This window comes from Pseudorasbora parva, chromosome 12, assembly GCF_024679245.1.
Source record: "Pseudorasbora parva isolate DD20220531a chromosome 12, ASM2467924v1, whole genome shotgun sequence".
NCBI lineage: Eukaryota > Metazoa > Chordata > Actinopteri > Cypriniformes > Gobionidae > Pseudorasbora > Pseudorasbora parva.
Window position 1 is genome coordinate 6,401,830 of NC_090183.1, and position 23,511 is coordinate 6,425,340.

Here is a 23,511-nt window from a genome sequence, read left to right on the forward strand (position 1 = left end):
AAATTCAGTATTTGTATATAAATCAATGATCATGTTGATTTTTATTCAAAGGTTTTTTTTGCAGTGTCTGTTCACGTCAAACCAAAATGTGAATGATTTACTTGGTAATTCTTTACATTAAATTAAATATATTTATTTTAATAATTTACACGTGCAATGTTTACATGTAGACAATAAGACAGTGGTGAGACACTGGTTCAAACAGAGAGAGAAATAGCAAGAGCAGTAACTTTAAATGTATATAAATGTTTCCCATTAAAAAAAAAAAAAAAAAAAAAAAGCCACAGCACTTTAAATAAGGCTGGGAATAATCTGTTTCCACTGTGCTGTGAGATCCTGCAGGGATTTGCAGAAACATTCGCCCGTGACACAGATCTACATAATCATTTTAACTTTCTCCCCATTCCTTCCCATGATTCTCCTGCTGTCACTTTAGATACTGTTAAAACTGATTTGGGTTCCTTAATCTGGCGGTATTTCTTACACTTTTAAAATCTCTAATATTATAAGGAGATTATTTCATTTATAATTGATTGAGTGCATTTCCTGGAGTGCCACTTCAAAGTTGCTGAATTGAGGATGCATTTAATAGCCAGAGCATGCAGAAAAGAGAAAAGAAAGAGGGAGAGGGAGGGATGGAATAGGGATGCCAGCCAAGAGCTTGACTCCTATGCTGTGGGAAATGAAGCTCACCATCTTTTCTTAAGAAAGCAAGAAGCGAAGATATCATAAGGTCACTGACACAGGGCAGTAAGTAATAATACACTCTTGCTTGATTTGGTATAGTTATGGTATAATCCAGACTTTATATCATCACGTGGTCAAGTGTTACCGGAACCCGTCAAACAAAGCAAAGAAAAGCAAAGTAAATGAAATAAATAAATAACAGATAAAAACAAATAAATGTTGAAACATCTTAGGCCAGAAAAATAAAGGTAACTTTTTTTCTATTTTTTGTATTGAACATAATTTGAATAATGTGTCAATTGTTCTTCCAAAACGTGTTTTTGTCTAACCCTGATTATGTAAGCCGATTAAAAGTGTTTTGACCTGTGGGGATGGTTTTCGTGTAAAATTGTTATGTGAAGCACTTGCCCATGTGTGTGAATCCTCATATCTGAAAATGGAGTAAAGTTACTCAGGCTACTTTGCCACATATCTAGTGTGGGATTGGCAGAGGATAGTCATCACAATAAGTGAAAAAAGTTGTCATGGAGCAGATAAATCATAGCCTGACGTGGTCATACTCAATTCTAGTCAGAATATGAGTCTGAAACTGCTCCATTGGGCTGTGATTATGGGGTGTGTTTCAACCGAACCAGGAAAGACCTCAATTGGATAGACCTACAACCAATCAGAGCAACGGAGCGACGTCAACAGAGCTCAACCACACTGTGTTGCCAAGTCTGCGTTTTTTTCTGCGGGTTGAAGCGACTATTATATGATTTATAGACGCAATTTTTTCCCCGGAGAACCCCCTGAGAAGCTATTGTTTAGGGCTAGTAGTTGGCGGGTTTTGTTGTAAAAACTTGGCAACCCTGTCTGCACGCACACTGGAATAAACGATCTTTGCCGGTGTTGTAAAAAAATAAAAGAATTTAATGATACACAGAGTACTTACCCAACATGATCATCATCTTTGAGAGAAATTGTGAAGGAATGCATATACAAACAAGCTCTCCGTTTAGGATTTGAACAAATATAATCCAAGCCCCTTTGATGGCGTGGATGATTACGTTACTGTTTATCATCTGTCCGTCATCTAAAGCCCGCCCTGATGATTTCATTGGTCCGAACAGTTTCTGTTCTGAGATAATTACTCCTCTATGGAGCGAGGCCAGACCGAACGGCCCGACCTAAAAATTTAGAGAAATCTCACATTTTAAACAAATAATCACTGGCAAAAATAGACCGTGACAGAGCTCTTAATAAAACCAGAATCAACATTGGCTTGGCTTTTCAGAGTGAGAACTGATGGATTTGAAATGTCGCACAGTCACACAGAGCCAAAGCACAACCAAAACAATGCTCTTCCACAAAATGCATGCTGTTTTGTTTTTTAACTGCTAGAGGGCCAAAAGTTACATAGTGTATTGTGAATTCAGGTTGATTGACACTTTTTGCCATTGAGATGACTTGAAAAAAGTGCCCCAATCACCCTGAATTCACCTTACATTTAACAGATGCAAATGCTTGGCCAACAAAAGAGTGTGTACCTGGTAAACATCACAACCCAATCTTTAAATATCTGTGCCATTTAAAACTAAAAATATTATTATTATTCAGGTAGCTTTCTTTGAACACAAGCATTGCATTCAGTGACATTGCAGACACAGTTGAACAAAAGTCTGAAATAACATCTTGCAAAGTAAGTTGTTTAAATTTCTACTTACATTTAACGCTTCTTTAATCAACTTACTTTGCAAACATTTTTTTTTGACTTTTGTGATTCTGTGACATAATTAAAATGATTTAATTAGATACAAGCTGAGCATTTGCATTTTTGTACTTCATGTATATGTAATAGTTTGCTACAAAAGCATCTGCTTAATGATTGAAAGTAACTTTAAATGCAGAATGTGCAGTTTGCTCCATTATTTTGTTACTTCATAAATTGAAAATGATTGTGTTAATAAATGTTTGCACAGCATTTTCTCTGTATTTTCAACGACATCATGACTTTGCGTAACATACACGCCACTTTCTAAAGCCAAGTGGCGTGTTATTTGTACACATTTTGAGCTTGTGCCTGCAGTCGTGTCTGCCTGTTATATCCTGTTTTTTAATAATACACAAATAGGAAGGTTTAGATAAGAGTTTGAGTTATGTGTTTAAAATGTGTCTGAATATGTGTGTGTCCACAGGTAATGTTAAATGGATTTATAAACATACTAAATTATGTGTTTTTGAAAATGTAAAAATGGAGAATGTTTCTTGTGATGGGTAGGTTTAGGGGCTGTGTGTGTGTGATGGGTAGGTTTAGGGGCAGTGTGTGTGATGTGTAGGTTTAGGGGCAGTGTGTGTGTGTGTGTGTGTGTGTGATGGGTAGGTTTAGGGGGTGTAGGGGCTGTGTAGGAGGATAGAATGAAACGGCATTGATAAACACACTAAAAAGCGATTATGCGAAAAACAGCTCTGTTTTCACCAAGCCATTTCAGTGCATACAGCTTTAAATGATAATGAGCGTTGCTGCTTACCCCACCCCTCTGTTCTGTGGGGGCTTTGACACACGTGGAGCTGTTGCCTTGACAACATTAGAGGCGAAATAATGGCGATGGGAGTCTCCAACGTAGTTCGACAATTAAGGCTAAACACAGGTATTTCTGAATGGTTGGTTATTGTAATGTCATTTTTATCTATCTTTATGTACTGGCAGGGTAACGTTAGCGATGAATGCTATGTGTTTACTGATGTATATGTTAGTTCATTGACAGATTGATGTTACACCTAATGCAAATTAAAAAAAAAAACTATGAAAGGTTTTCAGTGATGCGTAACGTTATCTATGCAGTGTAATAACTGTTACAACATGATTTTTGACAGTAACAGACAACGTTATAAACCATCTACATACGGTAATTAAGCTTTACTTCACATTAACTTTAAAACCAGGGTACACAGTTTGTAATAACACAATAACCATAACGCGTTGTTCATTATAAACGTGGGATTATGATTTATATTGAGAACGTCATAAATAGAAAGCATGCCATAATTTAACTTACCCATTTTAGCCGCATTCATTGTGAAGCGTGCACGCATTTCAAACTACACACACTTCTTCTGGAGGTGCAGCAGGAACACGACTAGCTTGTACAGATCCTTTATTCAGGAGCAGCATCTTAGCAAAACCTGCTTTTATACTGAACCTCGGTTATAAAGTAGTCTGGTGAGAAATGTTTCACAGTTGATGCAAACATATAAAAGCATTGACGAAAACAAAACTCAGCCACTGCGTCTTCAGCGTTTCGGATTTAATGACTGCTGTGTTCATTATTACACCCAAGAACTGAACACCACAATCGCTTAGTCCGCCATTGTTGATACGCTGGAGCAGGATGGCGTCTATGATGATGACAGCTCACTCAGGGTGGGTCTGAGGTGAAACGCTGCTGTCAATCAACAATCGTGGGAGGGGCGTCCAACCGTGTGATGTCACACAGTCTAACAGCATGATTTGAGAGAAGAAAACACATTAAAAAAAATTTTTTTTTTAAAAAGACGATAGATTTTTATCATTGATGGTTGTGTACAGGCACTGCCAACACACATTTCCATGCAATCAGCTTGTAAAAGTGCATGTACCATTATGTGACCCCTTTAAGACCTTTTTATCGAAAGATTCTTTGGGGCACCCACCAACGACATCACAGCAACAAAACAAAACATTTTGAAGCCTTTACCTTAAAGAGTGTATATCTCCAAAAAGAACAAGGTTCAGCCTCTCTCTCTGCGGCATACATGAGTTTAGACCGGGCTGATCAGGACGGCTTGGTCTTCATTAACCCATTGAGAAGAGGCGGCGGGGGGCTAGAGCACATTTCCAGAATATGGGATTGTCATCTTGCTGATCATTTATGAGGGAAATGAGTTTTGACAGTGAGAAGGATGCCCCCACAACCCCTCATCTCAATGGGGCCATGGCCAAATGGGATCATAATCCTCTTAGTGCCCATCCTTATTAAACACCTCTCTAAATGACATGAAAGGCTCCGGCAGGGGGAAAAAATACCATTATTCCCCCAAAATAGAATCCTTGGTGCTTTACTGTACAGTATGTGTATTTTACTTTTGGTTTCATGACAAGTGTGTCTAAGACTTCTCACGAATGTATATGAGAACCCTCGCCCCACCCCAGCACTTCTGATATTAACATTGGGCAGATTGAGAGCTATTAGTGCTCACTTGATGAACTTAGTTCTCCGCCTCTCCATTAAATTAACAGCTGTGAACTTCCTAATGTGGTCTAATTAATTTAACAGACTGCTTAACCCTTTTACTGCAAAGATAATCTTTGTCCTTTTTTTGTGTTTGTCTCAGGGGTTGACACTGGAGATGGAGAGAAAATGGCAATCAATGAAAACACGACTGGACTAAACCAGAGATCTGCAAGAGCAAAGAAAACTAAATGTAGGTGGCCACGATCAGATCTAGCAACGGTAAGGGCTGTGGTAAAGATGGTATTTTTCTAAATATACTGAAGACTGAGATGGAATAATAAATAACAAACAGAAAGTTTCCTTTCCGGGCTTTCCTATAGCTCAATATGTAGAGCATGGCACTAGCAACGCAAAGCTCATGGGTTCGATTCCCAGGGAAAGCAAGAATTGATAAAAATGTGAAATGTGTACCTTCAATGCATTGTAAGTCACTTTGGATAAAAGCGTCTGCCAAATGCATTAATGTAAATGTAAAGTAAATTACAAATAAAATTAAATAAAAATGGCCTTCAAACAAACAAATAAATAAATACTTAATTTACTAATAGATTTTAAGTAAAAAAGATTATAACGGATTTACAGTACGGCAACGTTAGTTTATGCATTAACTAAAAAATACTAACAATTAGCAATTTATTTGTTACAATATTTATTCATCTTTGTTAACATTAATAAATAAAATACAGCTAAAAATACAGTCCAATAAATAATATTAACGGATGAAATGTTGATAACATATCCCCATGGATACAATATCCCTATAGTCCCCATGAAACTGAAGGTTTTGTTGGCCTCTAGTATGTTTTACTGTTATTTTTAAGCTAGTGTGCTCCAAAACAATGACAAAATTCACATTCAGAAGATATAAGCATTCAAAACTTACAGTCTCTCGCTTCTGCCAATATGGATCAATGATTTTGATGACATTACTCTGCACTTCAGCTTCTCATCATATTTTCTGTCCAAAAAATATGTCCCGCCCCCTTCATTATAAATAAACACTGAAGCTGTGGCTAAAATCGGTCATTTGTTCACACAATTGGTATTAGGCACATTGTCCACTATATAGGGGATAGGGAATGATTCAGACAGTGTAAATATTCTTTTAGGGAAAATTAAGTCTGGTTTAGCATTAATGTTACGCAAACCGCCGTAGCTCCGTTCCAGAGACACGATAGCACAGAGCGGATGCTCAGACCACACGTTAAAATAGCGCCCTCTGTGTTTCTGTTCAATTATTTTGGGTATTTTCAGCTACCTTAGTTTCCTCTGTTGCCATAGTTACTCATGTTCAGCATGTCTTTTATCTGTGCTCATCTGTTATAAGTTTTTGCTTCCTGAGAATTTTTTTGTGTGTTTTGGATTGTTTTTGTTTTCTTTAATAAAACTGCATGCCCACAGATCCTTTTCTCACCTTTGTTTTGAACATACATGACAATTATATGCATCAGACAGACCGAGAAATAGAGTGTGGGCATGCTTTCTGAAACTTTAGCACTTCTGCATAATAAAACACATTTATAGCTTATAAAACGCAAATAGAATAAATGTGTTGGTACTTTCCAGAGTACCGTGGTAGAGCTGTCAGGGCTGTTGCTCTGGGTTAATTCTTTTGGTTTTAAATTCCTTATATACTTCCTGCCTGTCTTAAGCTAGTGTGAGGACTGTATTATCAGGGTCCTGTCAGAATGTCACACCTTCATTAAAAATACCTGCAGTTTGCCTTCACTTTGACCTGTGCTGGCATCATCTAAATGCGCTCTCTTTCATGAAGACATGCTAGAAGAATGGTCACTTTAATCTTCAGCTGAGAAATGTCTGGTTAAAAGCACTATGCCATATGTTCAGAGCGACCACATATGTTTAACAGAAGAGCTAACAAGTTACTTAAATAGATGTAAAGGGAAAAGTACACAAGAGTCTGTGATTTCTGAAGAGAGAAAAGCGGAGTGTGTGTTTATTTTGGGAAATCTTGAAGAGAAGGTCAGAGAGTGAGTCCAGGAGTTTGTGAGATGAAAAGTTCTGTCACTTGTCTCTCCTCACAGGAATCTCTGAGTCTGTAATCTCTCACACCTTCTTCCCATGAAACCGCCTGAGATTTTCACACTGTTCTGTCAGAGTTAATATTTACCGTGACCTCTTGTACAGAGTGAGAGAGCCATGCGCTGTCTTTGTATCTGTCAGCACTGTGTACGCGTGTCTTAGACTGGCCTCAAATGCGCTGGTGTTGTGAACGTCTCTGTTTTTCTATCTTTCTCTTTTTACTGAATCAGAAGCAGAATGAGCTTTATTTGGAAAGTGTGAGGAAACACAAGGAATTTGCTGTGGTTTCAAGGAGCTCTGGGTTCATACACTGAAAAAAATGACTTTGTGGTATTGTAAAATCTATTACATTAATTCATGTAATTTATACATTGTAAAATCAAGATTAAGTTGGAACTATATATCTTATGTAAAATTTACACAATTTATTAATGTAATAAATTAACTGAGAAGAAAGAGTACATTTTACCATATATTTACAAATAGTATTTAATGTTTTATAGTCACAGCACATTCACCTAAAAATACGAAGTAAATTTTAATCTGAAAAGCAAAGTGTGTTTGAATCTGCCCGCCCCGTTTTTGTTGTTGCTCAAAAAGATCCCGGTTCAGAGGCAGAGACGGTCGGTTTGGGATGTTGCTTTTACATGGCTGACTTATTCTCGGTAAGTTCTGACCTTTCTATTTTAGATTTGTGATAACGATGTGCTTCGTTTTGATGGTTTGATTATTGCATAGACGTTACGGCTTAAAATTGACTAAAAGTGAGTTTTAATCACAATAACGGTAGCTAAAGCTAAAGCTTTATCCACTTCTATAAAGTTGAGACTGGTGTTTAGTCAAAAATAGAGGGGATTAAATGTAGTTAGCCACGTTCTTGTAGAAAAAGTCACCCTGTCTGGTTAACTTCAAAATAATTTAATGTTAGCTGGCCGTGATTAAGTGCTGGCTGCCTGTGTGTGTGTCCTCTAGCTAATGTTAGCATTTTTTTAAAGTGTCTAAGTTAGTTGTTTTTATATCCACTGAAAATTTCACAGCAATTATTATATCAAAGCATAAGTTAGTCTGCACTCTGCACTAAAGAAGGAAAGTTTGGATGGCAGGTGAACTCTGATACCAAATAAGCATTGATGTATAACGTTAGCAACAAGTGCATGAATGTCAGCAATTCTATTTTAGTGAGCTAACGACATGAAGGTCCGGTCACCTTTTTAATGAAAATAAAATGTAATGTTATAAATGTAATTCTATTTCTTAAATGGAATTGTGTTCTTTCTTTCTTACAAACTGTATGCAGGAGGACAGTCGCAGTGTTGCTGCTGAACATATCCTTAAGATGGTCGTCCATGGAGCTGATCGAGAGGATCCAGTCGATGAATGAGCATTAAGGAAAAGTGACCATTCTGTTTCAGCTGGACTATGCATGTGCTCGTCATTAAAGGGTTAAGTTAGTTCAGTTCAGTCAAAAATGAAATGTCTGTCATTAACTCCTCTCCCTAATGTCGCTCCACAACCGTAAGACCTCCGTTCATCTTCACACACAGTTTAAGATATTTTATATTTAGTCCGAGAGCGAATGCAAGTGTATGCACACTATACTGTCCATGTCCAGAAAGGGAATAAAAACATCATCACAGTAGTCCATATGAGACATCAGTGGGTTAATTAGAGTCTCTTGAAGCATCCAAAATACATTTGGGTCCAAAAATAACAAAAACTACGACTTTATTCAGCATTGGCTTCTCTTCACCGTTTGAATCTTTATTTGAGGATTGAACACAAACACGGAAGAGAAGACAATGCTGAATAAAGTCGTAGTTTTTGTTATTTTTGGACTCAAATGTGATACATTTCATATTTGGCTGAACTAACCCTTTAATGTTAGTTATGCCACTGTTGGCTGCTGATGTTTAGTTGAACCATACATGGTTAATTCTACAGTTATTGTAAATTATAATGAATGTACCTTAACTACTTAATCAGTTGATGTGAACATTACTGATTTAATGGTTAATTGTAAATTTTGACATAATAAACTGTTCAACTTCATTGTATTTATGTGTGATTTGTGATAAATGTATTTGATGCAGAGAACATTATTACATTTATTTGGTTTAAAATAGCAACATTTACATAATAATAGTGAGTAATATAAATTAATTCAACTAAGTAATTCAAAATGTCAAATGGACAAACATTATAAAATCTACTTAATTACTTCATAAGAGTAAATAATACAGATTTATAAAATTTTCACAATAGTTATGCTACTTTTAAAATTAAATTTACTTGATTACTTTTAATAAATACAACATGCTAAGTTAAATATAATTAAGTAACATTTACTTAATGTCTTTGCAAATGCTACATTTATAGTTAAGTACATTTTACTTGATATTGGCAAGTAAGTTGTACTTGATATCGCAGCAGTAAATTTTACTTAGAAAAACTGAGTGCAAATTGTTACAAAGATTTTATCAAGTAAATCTTACAAGTTGTTTTTATCAGTGTACATACATATACATCACAAAGAACATTTAAATAAGTAAATTGTTGGATGTCCTATTAAATAACACAGCAACTGCCACATGTGAACTCAATAATATTTTATTAACAGAGTTTGTGTCAGCAACCAAACATGTACACCTGACTCCTGTGCATACTACATGCGCACCAAGGGGGAAGGTCGTTCTTAAAGAGTCCGACATTTTTGGAGTGTTTAGCATATTAATACACAAATCGCACGGTACTTGTGTACAGATCATTTATCACATCAAAAGATCTACATAAAAACAATAAGGTAATCTAGATCATAAGACTTATGTACAGATGTGTGCACATAAGTATGTATGCCCATAAAGGAAAACATTCATGGACACTTCAAACTGCTTTAACCATGAGATATTTTATGTTATTGTTGCATCCCATTTCTCATACACTGAAAGCATATAATTCACTGATAGAAAAGTAATTTTGAGAACGTAGGCAATATGCCAGATTTAGGACTTCACTTACTATAATTATTACCATATAATTGACAATTATTTGACAGTGCAAATCAGTTTGCAACCCCCATTTTCACAGTGACATACAATATTCAATGAGAAAAATACAAAGACAAAATTGCTCAAGTTAAAGATAAACATTAAGAAATAATTTAATTATTGGTAATACATTTAAAGAAACATTGAAAATGTAATTTTTTCTTGTGATCAAAGCTAAATTTTCAGCATCATAACTCCAGTCTTCAGTGTCACATGATCCTTCCGAAATCATTCTGATATGATGATTTGGTGAAAATTATGATTTAATTTTGTGGAATCCATGATCAATGTTTTTCAGGATTCTTTGAATGAAAGGTAATTTTGGAATTAAATTTTGGAAATATTTTGTAACATTATAGATGTCTTTACTGTCACTTTTGATCAATTTAATGCGTCCTTGCTGAATAAAAATATTAATTTCTTCCAGAGAAATAAAATCTTACCGACCTCAATTTTGTTAAGAATTTGTTAAATACTCTTTAAAAAAATAATATGGAACTAGTTAAGTAGAATCAGAATTACTTGCATCCTTTTTTTTTTTGGGATGCACACTATAAACTATGGAAAGTATAGATTCAAGCCTGTGTATCGTTTCTCTCAGTGTAGTTGTTTATAAAACAAATAAAAGAACTGAATAAACACCCACCCTGTAGGAGGCGCTGCGGAGGCAGGGCGAAGGGATTTACCCCCGCGTTTAGAGCGGCTAATTCCCTCGAGTGTGATCGCCAGGGCGACGCTGTCTCATGGGGACAGAGATACTCAGCACGGGACTCCGCCCCCTTCTTTTCAGAGTCTGCGAGGAGCTTTGGGATTGCGTTAAAAAAGAAGATTAGGTTTCCTCCCAAGAGCAAAGCTCCTTAAGGAGTATCGGTGTGCATCTCACTCGCCTGGTCACTAACAGTGACAGGAGGAGGGGGAAACAGACTGCATTTTTATAACACACCAATGCAAAGGCGACCAGGGTCATCTCGTACATATACATCTGAAGGATAGCCGTGATGTGATTATCGAGTCCCCCATTCACATGGCTTTCATGTGGGGTGGCGAGCTATTTTTACACAGGCCACGTTCGTGGCATAGATATATAATGTGCTTTTGCTCTTGCATATAGCTTTTGCTTATTTAATCCTAATTACTGTGTGATTGAAGACGCCACACAAGCGGCCAAATCAAAAGGAGTCGCACTGAGTCAAGAAAAAACTATCCTGTCCCTGACTTTGTGACATGAGAGCAAGTCTAGAAATTGACCAGGTGTTGGGGCAAAAATGTCACTGAAACTGACAAAAAAGGCTGTTATCGTGTTCTATATTTCATGGCTGCTTCTTTAGCTATCAAATATTGGCTCTTAGTTAATAAAATCAGGTCTAAAAAACATTTAAAGTGCACTATGAGCAACTCCGCTGTTTTATCCAACAGAGTGGCCAATGAGTAACAATCCAGATTGAAATGTGGAGGAAGTATGACAGACACTGTACAGTATGTTTGCAATTATAAATATACTTGATGCATCTGACTGTAAATTATATGTATATTAATAATAATAATAATAATAATAATAATAGATTTTATTTATAACACACTTTTCATTCCAAAGAATCTAAAATGACCCATAGCAGATCTATACAGGTGGAGCTGGGGAAGGTGGAGGGTCTCAATCAATCAAACGATCAACTTTATTTATATAGCGCTTTTACAATCACGATTGTGTCAAAGCAGCTTCACAGTGTCAAACAGGATAATATTGTAACAAAATTAGATTTGGCTGTACAGTCGTTCTGGAGAAAACAGTGATGTTATCAGCTTATTTTAATTTATCATATAGCGACAATGTTGGCAGATCAGTATTGTGGTTTATAGAATTAAATAAGACCTAATTCATACATTTTATTTGTATAATAAGTTGAATAACTTTAATCATATTTTTAGTGTCCCCAACTGAGCAAGCCAAGCCAAAGGCGACAGTGGCAAGGAACCAAAACTCCATCAGGGCATGATGGAGAAAAAAAAACCTTGGGAGAAACCAGACTCAGTCGGGGTGCCAGTTCTCCTCTGGCCTATTAACACACCGTGTATTGTCGATTACACAAGAGTATGAATACATGAAAGATCGGAATTATTGCGCCGAAGACGGGTTTTGAGCATGTCGTGCCAGTGAGGCAAATTCGGAGGAGACACCATTTGACACGGCTCAGCAGACACTCCAGGATGCGTTGGTCATGTCCAGGCAGGTCCACCATCCGATCCGGACAGGGCCCAGATCCGGGATAAACCTCGGGATAAACAGAGAGACTAACATTAGTGTAGATGCCACTCTTTTTATGATGTAACGAGTACATCAGGTGTTATGGGAAGTGTTCCCGGTTCCAGCTGACCTAGTTAATGCAGCCTAACAATCAGTCAATTGATTGACTGATTGTTTGATCAGTCTCAAAGGAACTCTTGAACTGCTAGTGAACGCCAACCAGCTATTTAAACGTTATGCAAAAGCTTGTGCCATGTAGTTTACGATGTAAATATCATCAGTTGCATTAAGGATCCATCAGCCTGTGCCATCTAGAGTTTCATGACAGAACATGACAGTAACTGGATCCTAACCCAAAACTTTATGAGGTCATTTTACAACATAAAAAGAGATTAACTAAACTAAAATTAGTGTGAGAGTGCTATTCAAAAAAAAAAAAAAAAGGGACAATAGGAGTGGAAAGTTCTATGTGTGATCTACTGACGCACACATTAACGAACACAGACACATACGGATCATTTCCATGCATCTGGTTTAAGACATGCTTTTTTGAGAAGTATCGGTAAATAATCCCCAAATAATTCTCGACATGAGCAACTCAAACCAAACTTTTTTGGTCTCAGCTACAACAGTGTTTGTGGGTGGGGCAAAGTTAGTTGTTGTTTGTGGGCAGCCTATGAAAACCTTAGGCTGGCATTATGCAAATTTGTTACAAACCAATGTAAATTTGAGCCGGAAGTAACAATGGAGTTACTGACTATTTATCTGCACTTTGATCTTACTTAATACTTTAAAATACATTTTTAACTTCACAAACAGCTATATTACACACATGAAAGGTAATATCTGAAGACGCATACTAGGGGCTCTTTATTACTTTGGATTTGAGATTATGTGAGAGCAATTTTTTTTTTTTTTTTTTTTTTTGCATTTATATAATTAAACATATCCAAATAATAACCATAAAAGTGTACTGCAGCAGAAAAGTCAAATAATAATAAAAAAAACTGTTAAAGGCTAGTATCTTTGGCATTTAATTTACACTCGATAGGGAGTAAAGCAAAAAATCCTTGTGCATTCCTTTAGCTGTTTGAAAACACTGACAGTGCTGAAGGAAAATGTGGAGCTAAATAATCAAATCACTTATTCAGCTTTGTAGCAGGGGCTGGATCAGCTTGATCTGGTCCATTCAAATTCACGACGGTTCCCAGGAGGCTGGATAACTGCTCACGTTTCAGGACTGTCAAGACCTGCCAATGGCCATAATGGCTCCTAATTCCACATTAATGCAGTCTAAATGAAGTGTCAGAGGAAGATTGATCTGTGGAAGTCGCTGTGTGAGCGTCCGCCGCCGGGCCGCTGTGCCTCAGGGCCTGACGGTCCAGCATCGCTGAGGGAATGGTGCACAGACCTGCTAAACGTGTGCGTTACACAGATGAGTGCAGACTCATGGGATGGGGGATGTGGGAAAACTACACTAGACCTGGTAGTTTGTTAACAAGAACATGGGTTGGTTTGAACATTTGACAGAATGCTCAATTGCATTTGATGATGTTATATTTAAAATGACTGACGGTTGTCTGACATTTTTGCTCTTAAAGAGACAGAATGATTACTAAAGATAGAAAAAGCTGAATCACGGGTTCTCATCTGATGGGTATAACAACCCAAAGGGAATGCAGGTCTGTCACGCTTGTGGATATAATCAAATATAAAATGCTATCTATCTATCTATCTATCTATCTATCTATCTATCTATCTATCTATCTATCTATCTATCTATCTATCTATCTATCTATCTATCTATCTATCTATCTATCTATCTATCTATCTATCTATCTATCTATTTATCTATCTATCTATCCATCTATCCATCCATCCATCCATCCATCCATCCATAAAGTCTAACACATTACAAATTTATCAAAGTTATCTCTTAATCGAAATAATCCCTGGTTAACTGCATGAACTAACAATGAAAAATACTTCTAAAGCATTAATTTAATCCAAGTTAATGTTAATTAATCATTTATTACAGTACTGAAATCACAAGTTTTATTTTTTAACATAATTAAATTGACCTGAGCTAACTTGAACTAACAATAAATAGCGGTATTTTTTATTAAATAACATGACTACATATCGTAACAAATGCTCAATGTTCAGTTGCTCAAATTGCTCATTGTTAGTTTGTGCTAGTTAATGTATTAACGCTAACCATTGGGACCTTAGATAAAGGTTTACCTTTTTAAAATGTATTTTGTTTAATGATTATCTTGCCAATTAAAATAGAATCTGAGATCAAGTAAAGGATTAGTTCACTTCAAAATGAAACTTTCATTTTGCCCCGCCCACTGACTCGTGGAGCTGTTCGAAGCACGCTAGCCAGCAGCAATAAACATGCTGAAGATAGATAGATATTGCGCTACTAGTTGTGGAAGAACACAGTCGCTGCATAAGCTTCCTTCGGATCCTAATATTAGGAATGTGTGATGCTTCATTAATTTTTAATGAAGTTCCAGCTCGTTCACTTCATTTCACTGCGGAATCTTTTCATGGTCGAGGTTGATCGTAGACTAGACCTGTCCATTGTTGCATCGATCACGCAATTCATGTCTCCTCCCATTATCAGAAGGTGAGAATCTAAATTTGGAATGGTAGCAAACAATGAACTCACAAAGTTATGGTCATCCCAATTGGGAGCATAGACAGATACCAAGATTACCTGCTTTTCATATAACGTACCGGTAACAATAACATAGCGACCGTTTGAATCTGTTATTACTTTATCTGAGGTGAAGTGGACATTTTTCCAGATTAATATAGCCGTGCCCCTAGATTTTACATTGAATCGCGAATGAAAAGTTTGGTCAATCCAAGGTCTATTTAATTTTCTATGGTCAGAGTTGCATAAGTGTGTCTCCTGGAGAAACATAATGTCCGCATTTAGGTTTTTGATATGTGTCATAACTTTTGTGCGTTTGATTGCAGCGTTTAGCCCACCAGTGTTTAGTGAGCTAATCCTCACAGCCCATCCGCCAGCAGCACCCCCCTTAGTTACATTAGCCATGGTTCAACTTCCCGTGGTAGGATTGTCAAGTCAGTCTCAAGGAGTAAGCAGCGAGCAGCGAGTGGGATCTTCTGTACAGAAACAGCCCAATGTAAACTGAGTACCCACATAGCACAGAACACAAAATAAACAAAATCAAGTGAATACATCCCTCCCCATCCCTTCTCCCCTATCCCATTCATCAGAACTAAACCCAAGTAGTCATACTTCCCTTTCTGCGTTGTCTTTCCTCTTTTCCTCTATTTGTCCCTGCTCCCGCAGCTTAAAGGAGCTAGTTGGGACCCCTAATGTAATGAACGTGAACCGTAAACAGGTTTTTCATAACGGTTATATAGCATGAGTAGATTTTGAGATAGATTGAATGACATAAAGTGATTCAGAAATAACAAAATAATTTATGAGGAAGAGGAAAAAAAAAAAAAAGGGGTAAAATAAAAGTAAAATAATGGTATTTATCCATTAATCATTGAGTGAACTGCAGGTTCAGTACCTCTTCCATCATAGTAATCATTTGTAGCCATATGTTGGCTTGACAACCTTCTAACTTAAATATGAGATCAAATAACATAAGATATTATTTTAATATCTTATATAAAAAAAAAAAAAAAAAAAAAAAAAAAAAAGGGGTGTTTTCTTTTAATAACTTCACATTATAATTAGGTGAAGTGTAATACACAGTCCTAACTTCTGAACTCGCTGGATATCAAAAAATGGTTCGGAAGCAACAAAACAAACAAAAAGGTTAAGGTAGATGTAAAGTGAAAAAGTAACATATAGGGTATTAATCTCGATTAACATCGAGTGAACTACAGGTTAACTACCCTTCCAATCATAATAATCATTTATAACCCTATAGTGGCTTGAAACCTTTCTTAAACATGAGATCATATAAGCTGTTATTTTCTTTAACTTCAAAATTAGAATGAAATGGAGTTTGATACACAACATCATATTTTGAAACCGCTGAACTAGATGTACGGCTAGTCCAGCATAGCATTTAACGTTAAGTGGTAAACATCGATCCTAGGCCCTACTGAGAAACCAGTCCTTACATCTCTTTGAGAAAAACACAATAGCTCACTTAGTATATCGTCTTTGTAAAAATGATAAACGCTAAGGCTCAGCAGGTTTCCGTCTTACTCTTAAGACTTACCAATACGAGCACAGCTCCTCCCGCAAGGGAGCCAGCTAGGTTAACATGGTCCACAATAGCCGCGGGTAAAATAGCAGTCAAGCTAGACAGGCCCCGGGGCTTGTTGAAATTTGGCCGCAAAGGTGGTGGGTTCTTCAGGGGATGAGAATCTCTTCTTCGCTCCGTTCTCCAGAGTAATCTGTAAACGGGCCGGGAAGAGAAGCGCTGGGCGAAGAGCAAGGTTGTAAAGTTCGGCCATCACCGCTCGGTATTTAGCTCGTTCCCCGGCGATTTCTGGTGTGTAGTCCTCAAATATTTGGATTGGTATCCCTTGGTACTGAAGTTTCCCACGTCTCTTACGAGCCTCCCGAATGATCAGATCCTTGGTCTGATAGCGATGGAGGCGAAGTATAACCGGTCTGGGCCGCGAGCCGGGTTGCGGTTTAGCGGTGAGCGTTCTATGTGCTCGGTCCAGTTCAGGGGGAGATTGAAGGATCTGGTCACCCAGTACTTCAGTCAAGAGCTCGGCGAAAAAGCTCGTGGGCCTGGGTCCCTCGATTGATTCTGGGAGGCCGATTATTCTGATATTATTTCTGCGGCTGCGGCTCTCAAGATCGATAGTCTTCGCTGTTAGCTTAGCGTTGTTATCTGCTAATGCGAGACACCTCTCTTCCAGTGCTTGGATTCGTTGGGCTTGTAGCTCAGCGTGGGATTCCAACGAGTCCATTCGCTGACCGTGTTCTGTTATCGTTGTTTGCATTTTGTCGAGCCTCGATTCCAGGGTAGCGAATGTTGCTTTAAAGTCGGCTGCAATACTAGCTCTGTGATCTTCTAGCATATTAGCTATGGTAGCTAGCGTTGTGCTGCTTTCCGTAGGGCAGACATCTGCTTCAGTCTTTTTAGATGCTTTAGATGCTTTTGACATTGCTCTAGGATGTTCCAGATTCTAATGTTAATACTTCCACTTTCCGTTTTTGGGGGTTTTGAGGAAAAAAGATAAGTTTTCAAAGTTACTGCTGCGGGAGCCTGATACAACACTGCTTTCACATGTTACCCAAACCGGAAGTCCGGAATCTTTTGTAAACAAGTCTCAGGTCGATGCTGGATTTGCAGACATATTGAGATTAAAACACAACGCTGTGCCTTCTATTGAGAATGAGGAGATGTCGTCACGACACCGCGCCCCGCCCCCTTCCGCCATTTTGGGAGGATGGTCCGCCAGGTATTGGATTCGGACAGAGACTGGAGAAGAGATATTCTGATGATTACCATGTACATAATTTTGCAAACTCAATGGAACATAAAGTTTTAATCCACCGCAGCCGATCTGAGAAAGCAGCTGCTGGTAAACATACCATTATATAAACAAACTGCATTATTTCACCACAGGGTGTCAGTCATCGTCTTACTAGTGACCACAATGTTTGTACACCACAGGAAACACGCACGCGCGCCCTTGGATCAGTCGGACGTAGTGGTGTACAAGAGGTAAAACGATATAAATACTGTTCGTTTTCTCACACAAACCGCTCGTTTCGTGTCTTAGGCCATCAGTGTGTACTTACGATGGGGGATTGTTTCATTTGGACTTCTCTGTGTATGCTCTTTGAGGTGGTGACCATAGACCTGCATCATGTGAGGCACAGACAAGAACGGTTTGACCTAAAATGATCAAAATTGAAACTACTGGTGAAACAAATACTCCTACATCTTGGATGCCCATGAGGTAAGCTAAAACATATCAAAATTTAATTTCAAAGTGAAGTATCCATTTAAGACTGGACTAAAAGCACCAGCGCGCACAAGCGTTCCTTTTTATTAGTTAAATTCATTTAGAAATGTAAACTTGTCATCAGGAATAAAATATGGTCAGTATGAGAAAAACACTGTTAATGAGAGGACGAGCACTAGACTGTTGCAGGATAGTGGGGAGATATATTTATTTATTATTCAGAATGCACAAAAAATATATAGAAACATTTCAGGAACATGCAAGGTAGTAAGTTAAAGAGTCTAACGTTAGGTCTCTGCCCATGTTTTTTGGATGGGCCCAAAAACGTCCAATTTGTCACGTGACAGCAAGCTACCATGACGTATGTCCTCATTCTCAATATTGGATCCGACAGGAATGATGCAACACACTTATGTGAGTAAAACGTGTAATAGTATTGCATTGTTACAAATCGTTTTGATGATGTATCCGGAGAATGTGCCGCTTTCAAATCAATCCCTCCCTCATGTGAACTGACAGAGGAGCTGAAGCTCATTAAATATGCAAATCTTATCCAATCCTATCCGTGGGCGTTTACTTCCAAGTCTCCAGTGCGGCACGCCCATCAAAACCCAGCGCTCAGGAGAGAGCCTCAAAACCAAAAAAATAGGCTATTACTTATTAGTTGTGATGTTTTTGAATGTAAAAAAACACAAACGTCATTATTTGAAACCGCATTGATTTGGACCTTTAACCCGTTGTTTGCCATTGAAATGCATTATGTGAAGAAAAATGTAATGTTTTCCTCCAAAAACTTAATTTCTTTTCGACTGAAGAAAGTAATACATGAACATTTTGGATGAGATGGGGTTGAGTAAATTATAAGGAAATTTTCATTTTGAAATTATGAAACTTATCATTTAATGTCAGACCTCTGTTATATAATAGTACAGTGCAGACCTCTCTCCTGTAGAGGACCCTCATTGGACTGAAACTGTGTTAGGTCCATCACACATGTGGCCTGTGGTGCATGCTGGGAAAAGTGTGTGCGGGACGCCCAGGTGACCACGACGAGCACGGAAGCTGCAGCGGCTGCAGTTTGATTAAGCGTAAAGCAGGGTTTTAGGGACATGCAGGCAGGTTAATGAAACTCTGCAGGACAGCAGCTTCTTCGGGTTTACACCCTGCCGGAGAACTGCAGGTGACAGAATAAGGTTTAGTATCTCTAGTTAAATCCCCCCACCTTCACCTCAGCCTACCTGCTGACTGCTGTGCCACCACAGCCCCTGCATCCTATTCCAAACGTTACACTTCTTCTACTTTAACTTATTAATATCAGTGCTAGATTTTTTCATTTTCTGGGTGGTTGCTTGGGTGTTGCTCTGCAGTTGCTAAGATGTTCTGAGATTTTAGCTTGTTGCTATACAGCTACTAAAAGTTATTAGAATAGCAATAATGAATTAATTAAACAAAACATTTTTTATTTTTTTATTTTTTTACAATATTATATATTTTTTAAATACAAATATTAATGATGGAAATAGGCTGAAATCATCATCTCCAAAACCATGCATTCTGTTTACTTGAACTAATTATAATTAAAGTACATTTTACTATTTTTTTTTGACAATTAGCCTACAAAGTTAAGCTCCATTGATTACTAAAATATTATATGTATGTATGTATTTGTTTGTTAATTTGTTTATGTTTATCAAAATCAAGCATTTATCTTTTTATTATAAAATATTGTAATCCCAATTGAACTCCTTTAGTAACATTTTCTTGATCATTTACAAAGTGAAATGCTGTAAATATTGAAAGAAAAAAGAGAAAAGATCACAGCTTTTAAACTAGAATGTTTTTGTATATATATATATATATATATATATATATATATATATATATATATATATATATATATATATATATATATATATATATATGTATATATATATATATATATATATATATACTCATAATTATAATTGTTTGTTTTATTTTTAATTAAGTCTGAATTCAAAAGTACCAGGATTCACCATGATATAGAGCTCTTATAAAGCTATAATTATAAAGCTATAAAACTCATAATTTTCTACATCCATATGCTCCTAAAACTGCTGTCAAGAGAGGTCCATACATGGCAGGAGTAAGGGAATGTAGGTTAGGCTAAATGTACCTGCCTTTCATTTTCACCTTATAAAGTGGCTCCTGCCTCCCTAGAGGCTGCAGATGCAGAAGTAGGACATACCGTTGGGAGAAGAACGCAGTTTTTGGTGGCTCCCTGCCTCCTCGGGTTTGGGGCAGGAGGGGGTTCGTCTAATCTCTAGCGATCCACACTTGGGTCTCGGATTTATAAATTCCCAGCAATCTTGGATTCTCAAATCCGTCTTGATTTCGTGGGTCTGCGAGGGTGCGGGGTGGTGTAGGGGTAGTGCTGGGGGGTTGCGAGTTGTTTGTGATGTCCTTTAGAAAAAGAGCTTATGGGTTCAGTTGAAGAAACGTGGGGAGCTAATGTGAAGATTTAGGACTTTCTGTGAGGCTTGGCCTCCTCTAAGCTCTGTTTGCTTGAGCCGTTTGTGGGGTCCTGCTTGTACTAAACCCAGATTAATATTCCTTTATATCCAGCAGCCCAGACACACACTTACACACTCACAGTGGAATCAGTACCCCCTCCAAACACATCCCGCACACAGACGCACACACACACAGACGCACACACACACACACACACACACACACACACACACACACACACACACACAGACGCACACACCTCCTTCTGGCCATAATCGCCTCCAGTCTCTAATCCATAGCTGCTCATCTTTGCTGTTATCTGTCCTCAGTAAGCACCTTTCTCACAGGTTATTTCCATATGGAAAGCGTCAGGAATGATGCGACCGTGTTTGCTGTGTACCGTGTTTCCTCAGTGTCCTTGACCCCATACACCAATCAAATTAATAAAGATTTCAGTCCACATTTTGGAAAAAGTTGTTTTAAAGGGGTGTTGTATTAAGAAATCAACTTTCCCTTGAGCTTTTGATATATAAAAGGTCATGGTAATATAAGAATATCCTGTAAGTTTCAGAGCTGAAAACTTCCTTGTTAGTCAAAGAAAAGCTTTTATAGACAGCAGGCCCAGAAAACAATCGTGTGCTTCATCCTGATGTCATCAATTAATAAAAAAATAAGCCAATCACAGGTTGATTAGAGATAAATCATTGTGTTTGCGTGATAAATATTTTTTGAGACTAAACCCCGTCAGATAATTATTCCGGCCACTTTCAAAACAATCCCTCCCTCATGTTAACTGACAGGGGAGCAGAAGCTCATTAATCTTCTCCAATCCTAGCCATGGGCATTTACTTCCAAGTCTCCATTTCGTCACGCCCATCAAACCCAAGCGTTTTGAAGAGAGCCTCAAAACCAGTGTAGAAAATAGCCTAATACTTATTAGTTATGATGTTTTTGAATGTAAAAACCAAACAACCTCATTAGTTGAGCCTAGACAACAATATAAAAAAGCCAGTTCATGAAACCTTTCATATTTTTTTTAAAGATGGATTGTTTTTAGTTTTTTTTTTTTTAAACATCAGATCTTTAAGTTAAAATGTATATATCCAATAGTATCTAAAGGTAGAAACATCTACTGCTTGTCATATTTCCGGTAGTCATAAAAAGTCATTAAAACTTATTTAAACAACTTCATGAGGTTCACATGGTGATGAGCACTTGTGGGCTGGATTATTGGATCTATTAACATAACAATAATTTAAATGTTTTATCATACATTTAAATACATACTATTGATTCATATTGAATACATAGAAAGGTCTCTCAGTTAACAGTAAAGAGGACAAAAATGCATGTGCATATTGATCAAAGGTTTGGAGTGGGTAAGTCTCATTGAGTCTCATGCTCATCAATACTGCATTTATTTGATAAAAAAAAATACAGTAAAAAGAGTAAAATTGTGAAATATTATTAAAATTTAAAAGAACTGTTTTCTTTTTGAATATATTGCTAAATGTAAATTATTACAGCAATGCAAAGCTGAATTTTTAGCATCATTACAGTCTTCATTGTCACATGATCCTTCAGAAATCATTCTCATATGCTGATTTGCTGCTCAAGAAACATTTTTATTATAATCAAATCAATGTTGAAAACAGTGGTGCTGCTTCATATATTTGAGGATTGTTTTTATTTTTTTCAGGAACCTTTGATAATTTGAAAGTTAAAAAGAACAGCTTTTATTTGATATAGAAATCTTTTGTAACATTATTAATGTCTTTACTGTCATTTTTGAACATTTAATGCATCATTGCTAATAAGAATATTAATTTAAAACAAATCTTACTGACCCCAAAATCTTGATAACTGTGCATGAATTAGATAACCGTTCTTTAAAATAGAGAGAGAAAGCATGTCACAATTTCCAATCCCTGTACAATTCTCTTAATGTGAGACATGACACAACTAATGATGCATACAGCATCTGTCCGCAACTCTCAGACAGATAAAACTCAAGCAGCCCATAAAGAGTCCTCCAGCGCTTCTGATCTGCCGTCTTCTCAGCCTAAAAGCCTCTTCCCTTTCCCGCTTTGTCTTCCCTTCTGCTTTCTCTTCTCCTCAGTTAAGTCAATGTGATAAAAAAGGAAACAAAATGAGAAGAAAGAGGATGAGTTTTAGCACACTGAAGAGCCGCTCTAAACCAATTACCTAAGTGTCTTTTATCCGCTATATGCCTTTGTGTCTTGATCAGCTTTGAATCTCTTGAAATCCCTCCTTGAGATAGCAAACAAATGTTTTAGAGCAGCGTTTTGAGGAAAAGCCTTGCATGCATGGGAAAACAAACTTGATACGAGATTTCATCTATAGGGAAAATGCATATAATTATATGAAATCATGTATTATTGAACATTTTCAACACTGTACTCCTCAGGAAAGTCAATAAACAGACTTGTATTGGCTTTTCAGTTCTTGAAGTTACTTCCGCAACTCCCCATATTTAATTTAAAAGGAGAAGCTGCTGATTCATCTATCCTTTAACATCATTAATCAAATTAAAAAAACATATTCTATTGGTTTTAATAATCTTGTTGATTCTTTATATGTTTATACTTCTTACAACAGTACTCTGTCTTTGCTGCATCATAAAAGTTTAATTTTCCACAGGGATAAAAGAGATGTGATGCAATAGTGTTCAAAACCACTTACTATACAATAATCTAAGTAAATAATAATAATAATGATAATATATCTTTAAAAATATATATATATATATATTTATTTTATTTTATTTTATAATTGTCTAATATGCTGATTTCAT

General features: G+C 37.0%; 1 protein-coding gene across 3 annotated transcripts in view; it reads left to right on the top strand.

Moving 5' to 3' along the window:
• Window positions 1-3,262: 3,262 nt before the first annotated feature.
• Window positions 3,263-23,511, top strand: part of col28a2b (collagen, type XXVIII, alpha 2b) — a 69,762-nt gene continuing 49,513 nt past the window's right edge. For 2 of the 3 annotated variants that reach the window (XM_067458894.1, XM_067458892.1), the window contains exons 1-2: window positions 3,263-3,317; window positions 5,041-5,159. The gene's annotated coding sequence lies outside the window, so the exon portion shown is untranslated. The remainder of the gene's footprint in view (window positions 3,318-5,040; window positions 5,160-23,511) is intronic. The other variant, XM_067458893.1, reaches the window with a different exon arrangement.